This window comes from Rhea pennata, unplaced genomic scaffold (genome assembly GCF_028389875.1).
Source record: "Rhea pennata isolate bPtePen1 unplaced genomic scaffold, bPtePen1.pri scaffold_23_1, whole genome shotgun sequence".
Lineage (NCBI taxonomy): Eukaryota > Metazoa > Chordata > Aves > Rheiformes > Rheidae > Rhea > Rhea pennata.
The window spans coordinates 43,853-50,951 of NW_026907675.1; positions in this window are offsets into that span (position 1 = coordinate 43,853).

The following is a 7,099-nucleotide window of genomic DNA, read 5'->3' on the forward strand; positions in this document are numbered from 1 at the left end:
CTCTGGCCTCTCACACCCTGGACCACAAGGCACCAGCCACAGCACCAATGGCCACACCAAAAGGCACCTCCCAAGGACAAACAGCACCTTCCCACACTGACACATGCCTGCCAGGGCCTCACGCAGCACTCACCTCACAGCTGCCAAGAGCAGCCAGGCAACCAGCACTGACCTAGCACGCACTGCTTCACAAGTGACCTCACAACCACCACCACCAGCAGCAGCCAACACCCTAGCACTGCCCGCCAAGGCACACAGGCACAAGTGACCTCACAATGCTGCCTCCAGCTCTGGCCTCTCACACCCTGGGCCACAAGGCACCAGCGACAGCACCAATGGCCACACCAAAAGGCACCTCCCAAGCACAAACAGCACCTTCCCACACTGACACATGCCTGCCAGGGCCTCACGCAGCACTCACCTCACAGCTGCCAAGAGCAGCCAGGCAACCAGCACTGGCCTAGCACGCACTGCTTCACAAGTGACCTCAAAACCACCACCAGCAGCAGCCAACACCCTAGCACTGCCCGACAAGGCACAGAGGCACAAGTCACCTCACAATGCTGCCTCCAGCTCTGGCCTCGCACACCCTGGGAAACAAGGCACCAGCCACAGCACCAATGGCCACACCAAAAGGCACCTCCCAAGGACAAACAGCACCTTCCCACACTGACACATGCCTGCCAGGGCCTCACGCAGCACTCACCTCACAGCTGCCAAGAGCAGCCAGGCAACCAGCACTGGCCTAGCACGCACTGCTTCACAAGTCACCTCACAACCACCACCACCAGCAGCAGCCAACACCCTAGCACTGCCCGCCAAGGCACACAGGCACAAGTGACCTCACAATGCTGCCTCCAGCTCTGGCCTCGCACACCCTGGGCCACAAGGCACCAGCCACAGCACCAATGGCCACACCAAAAGGCACCTCCCAAGGACAAACAGCACCTTCCCACACTGACACATGCCTGCCAGGGCCTCACGCAGCACTCACCTCACAGCTGCCAAGAGCAGCCAGGCAACCAGCACTGGCCTAGCACGCACTGCTTCACAAGTCACCTCACAACCACCACCACCAGCAGCAGCCAACACCCTAGCACTGCCCGCCAAGGCACACAGGCACAAGTGACCTCACAATGCTGCCTCCAGCTCTGGCCTCGCACACCCTGGGCCACAAGGCACCAGCCACAGCACCAATGGCCACACCAAAAGGCACCTCCCAAGGACAAACAGCACCTTCCCACACTGACACATGCCTGTCAGGGCCTCACGCAGCACTCACCTCACAGCTGCCAAGAGCAGCCAGGCAACCAGCACTGGCCTAGCACGCACTGCTTCACAAGTCACCTCACAACCACCACCACCAGCAGCAGCCAACACCCGAGCACTGCCCGCCAAGGCACACAGGCACAAGTGACCTCACAATGCTGCCTCCAGCTCTGGCCTCGCACACCCTGGGCCACAAGGCACCAGCCACAGCACCAATGGCCACACCAAAAGGCACCTCCCAAGCACAAACAGCACCTTCCCACACTGACACATGCCTGCGACGGCCTCACGCAGCACTCACCTCACAGCTGCCAAGAGCAGCCAGGCAACCAGCACTGGCCTAGCACGCACTGCTTCACAAGTCACCTCACAACCACCACCACCAGCAGCAGCCAACACCCTAGCACTGCCCGCCAAGGCACACAGGCACAAGTGACCTCACAATGCTGCCTCCAGCTCTGGCCTCTCACACCCTGGACCACAAGGCACCAGCCACAGCACCAATGGCCACACCAAAAGGCACCTCCCAAGGACAAACAGCACCTTCCCACACTGACAGATGCCTGCCAGGGCCTCACGCAGCACTCACCTCACAGCTGCCAAGAGCAGCCAGGCAACCAGCACTGGCCTAGCACGCACAGCTTCACAAGTGACCTCACAACCACCACCACCAGCAGCAGCCAACACCCTAGCACTGCCCGCCAAGGCACACAGGCACAAGTGACCTCACAATGCTGCCTCCAGCTCTGGCCTCTCACACCCTGGGCCACAAGGCACCAGCCACAGCACCAATGGCCACACCAAAAGGCACCTCCCAAGCACAAACAGCACCTTCCCACACTGACACATGCCTGCCAGGGCCTCACGCAGCACTCACCTCACAGCTGCCAAGAACAGCCAGGCAACCAGCACTGGCCTAGTACGCACTGCTTCACAAGTCACCTCACAACCACCACCACCAGCAGCAGCCAACACCCGAGCACTGCCCGCCAAGGCACACAGGCATAAGTGACCTCACATTGCTGCCTCCAGCTCTGGCCTCTCACACCCTGGGCCACAAGGCACCAGCCACAGCACCAATGGCCACACCAAAAGGCACCTCCCAAGGACAAACAGCACCTTCCCACACTGACACATGCCTGCCAGGGCCTCACGCAGCACTCACCTCACAGCTGCCAAGAGCAGCCAGGCAACCAGCACTGGCCTAGCACGCACTGCTTCACAAGTCACCTCACAACCACCACCACCAGCAGCAGCCAACACCCGAGCACTGCCCGCCAAGGCACAGAGGCACAAGTGACCTCACAATGCTGCCTCCAGCTCTGGCCTCGCACACCCTGGGCCACAAGGCACCAGCCACAGCACCAATGGCCACACCAAAAGGCACCTCCCAAGGACAAACAGCACCTTCCCACACTGACACATGCCTGCCAGGGCCTCACGCAGCACTCACCTCACAGCTGCCAAGAGCAGCCAGGCAACCAGCACTGGCCTAGTACGCACTGCTTCACAAGTCACCTCACAACCACCACCACCAGCAGCAGCCAACACCCGAGCACTGCCCGCCAAGGCACACAGGCACAAGTGACCTCACAATGCTGCCTCCAGCTCTGGCCTCGCACACCCTGGGCCACAAGGCACCAGCCACAGCACCAATGGCCACACCAAAAGGCACCTCCCAAGGACAAACAGCACCTTCCCACACTGACACATGCCTGCGACGGCCTCACGCAGCACTCACCTCACAGCTGCCAAGAGCAGCCAGGCAACCAGCACTGGCCTAGCACGCACTGCTTCACAAGTCACCTCACAACCACCACCACCAGCAGCAGCCAACACCCGAGCACTGCCCGCCAAGGCACACAGGCACAAGTGACCTCACAATGCTGCCTCCAGCTCTGGCCTCTCACACCCTGGACCACAAGGCACCAGCCACAGCACCAATGGCCACACCAAAAGGCACCTCCCAAGGACAAACAGCACCTTCCCACACTGACACATGCCTGCCAGGGCCTCACGCAGCACACACCTCACAGCTGCCAAGAGCAGCCAGGCAACCAGCACTGACCTAGCACGCACTGCTTCACAAGTCACCTCACAACCACCACCAGCACCAGCAGCCAACACCCGAGCACTGCCCGACAAGGCACAGAGGCACAAGTGACCTCACAATGCTGCCTCCAGCTCTGGCCTCTCACACCCTGGGACACAAGGCACCAGCCACAGCACCAATGGCCACACCAAAAGGCACCTCCCAAGGACAAACAGCACCTTCCCACACTGACACATGCCTGCGACGGCCTCACGCAGCACTCACCTCACAGCTGCCAAGAGCAGCCAGGCAACCAGCACTGGCCTAGCACGCACTGCTTCACAAGTCACCTCACAACCACCACCACCAGCAGCAGCCAACACCCGAGCACTGCCCGCCAAGGCACAGAGGCACAAGTGACCTCACAATGCTGCCTCCAGCTCTGGCCTCGCACACCCTGGGCCACAAGGCACCAGCCACAGCACCAATGGCCACACCAAAAGGCACCTCCCAAGGACAAACAGCACCTTCCCACACTGACACATGCCTGCCAGGGCCTCACGCAGCACTCACCTCACAGCTGCCAAGAGCAGCCAGGCAACCAGCACTGGCCTAGTACGCACTGCTTCACAAGTCACCTCACAACCACCACCACCAGCAGCAGCCAACACCCGAGCACTGCCCGCCAAGGCACACAGGCACAAGTGACCTCACAATGCTGCCTCCAGCTCTGGCCTCGCACACCCTGGACCACAAGGCACCAGCCACAGCACCAATGGCCACACCAAAAGGCACCTCCCAAGGACAAACAGCACCTTCCCACACTGACACATGCCTGCCAGGGCCTCACGCAGCACACACCTCACAGCTGCCAAGAGCAGCCAGGCAACCAGCACTGACCTAGCACGCACTGCTTCACAAGTCACCTCACAACCACCACCAGCACCAGCAGCCAACACCCGAGCACTGCCCGACAAGGCACAGAGGCACAAGTGACCTCACAATGCTGCCTCCAGCTCTGGCCTCTCACACCCTGGGACACAAGGCACCAGCCACAGCACCAATGGCCACACCAAAAGGCACCTCCCAAGGACAAACAGCACCTTCCCACACTGACACATGCCTGCGACGGCCTCACGCAGCACTCACCTCACAGCTGCCAAGAGCAGCCAGGCAACCAGCACTGGCCTAGCACGCACTGCTTCACAAGTCACCTCACAACCACCACCACCAGCAGCAGCCAACACCCGAGCACTGCCCGCCAAGGCACAGAGGCACAAGTGACCTCACAATGCTGCCTCCAGCTCTGGCCTCGCACACCCTGGGCCACAAGGCACCAGCCACAGCACCAATGGCCACACCAAAAGGCACCTCCCAAGGACAAACAGCACCTTCCCACACTGACACATGCCTGCCAGGGCCTCACGCAGCACTCACCTCACAGCTGCCAAGAGCAGCCAGGCAACCAGCACTGGCCTAGTACGCACTGCTTCACAAGTCACCTCACAACCACCACCACCAGCAGCAGCCAACACCCGAGCACTGCCCGCCAAGGCACACAGGCACAAGTGACCTCACAATGCTGCCTCCAGCTCTGGCCTCTCACACCCTGGACCACAAGGCACCAGCCACAGCACCAATGGCCACACCAAAAGGCACCTCCCAAGGACAAACAGCACCTTCCCACACTGACACATGCCTGCCAGGGCCTCACGCAGCACACACCTCACAGCTGCCAAGAGCAGCCAGGCAACCAGCACTGACCTAGCACGCACTGCTTCACAAGTCACCTCACAACCACCACCAGCACCAGCAGCCAACACCCGAGCACTGCCCGACAAGGCACAGAGGCACAAGTGACCTCACAATGCTGCCTCCAGCTCTGGCCTCTCACACCCTGGGACACAAGGCACCAGCCACAGCACCAATGGCCACACCAAAAGGCACCTCCCAAGGACAAACAGCACCTTCCCACACTGACACATGCCTGCGACGGCCTCACGCAGCACTCACCTCACAGCTGCCAAGAGCAGCCAGGCAACCAGCACTGACCTAGCACGCACTGCTTCACAAGTCACCTCACAACCACCACCACCAGCAGCAGCCAACACCCGAGCACTGCCCGCCAAGGCACAGAGGCACAAGTGACCTCACAATGCTGCCTCCAGCTCTGGCCTCGCACACCCTGGGCCACAAGGCACCAGCCACAGCACCAATGGCCACACCAAAAGGCACCTCCCAAGGACAAACAGCACCTTCCCACACTGACACATGCCTGCCAGGGCCTCACGCAGCACTCACCTCACAGCTGCCAAGAGCAGCCAGGCAACCAGCACTGGCCTAGTACGCACTGCTTCACAAGTCACCTCACAACCACCACCACCAGCAGCAGCCAACACCCGAGCACTGCCCGCCAAGGCACACAGGCACAAGTGACCTCACAATGCTGCCTCCAGCTCTGGCCTCGCACACCCTGGGCCACAAGGCACCAGCCACAGCACCAATGGCCACACCAAAAGGCACCTCCCAAGGACAAACAGCACCTTCCCACACTGACACATGCCTGCCAGGGCCTCACGCAGCACTCACCTCACAGCTGCCAAGAGCAGCCAGGCAACCAGCACTGGCCTAGCACGCACTGCTTCACAAGTCACCTCACAACCACCACCACCAGCAGCAGCCAACACCCGAGCACTGCCCGCCAAGGCACACAGGCACAAGTGACCTCACAATGCTGCCTCCAGCTCTGGCCTCGCACACCCTGGACCACAAGGCACCAGCCACAGCACCAATGGCCACACCAAAAGGCACCTCCCAAGGACAAACAGCACCTTCCCACACTGACACATCCCTGCCAGGGCCTCACGCAGCACACACCTCACAGCTGCCAAGAGCAGCCAGGCAACCAGCACTGACCTAGCACGCACTGCTTCACAAGTCACCTCACAACCACCACCAGCACCAGCAGCCAACACCCGAGCACTGCCCGACAAGGCACAGAGGCACAAGTGACCTCACAATGCTGCCTCCAGCTCTGGCCTCTCACACCCTGGGACACAAGGCACCAGCCACAGCACCAATGGCCACACCAAAAGGCACCTCCCAAGGACAAACAGCACCTTCCCACACTGACACATGCCTGCGACGGCCTCACGCAGCACTCACCTCACAGCTGCCAAGAGCAGCCAGGCAACCAGCACTGGCCTAGCACGCACTGCTTCACAAGTCACCTCACAACCACCACCACCAGCAGCAGCCAACACCCTAGCACTGCCCGCCAAGGCACACAGGCACAAGTGACCTCACAATGCTGCCTCCAGCTCTGGCCTCTCACACCCTGGACCACAAGGCACCAGCCACAGCACCAATGGCCACACCAAAAGGCACCTCCCAAGGACAAACAGCACCTTCCCACACTGACACATGCCTGCCAGGGCCTCACGCAGCACTCACCTCACAGCTGCCAAGAGCAGCCAGGCAACCAGCACTGACCTAGCACGCACTGCTTCACAAGTGACCTCACAACCACCACCACCAGCAGCAGCCAACACCCTAGCACTGCCCGCCAAGGCACACAGGCACAAGTGACCTCACAATGCTGCCTCCAGCTCTGGCCTCTCACACCCTGGGCCACAAGGCACCAGCGACAGCACCAATGGCCACACCAAAAGGCACCTCCCAAGCACAAACAGCACCTTCCCACACTGACACATGCCTGCCAGGGCCTCACGCAGCACTCACCTCACAGCTGCCAAGAGCAGCCAGGCAACCAGCACTGGCCTAGCACGCACTGCTTCA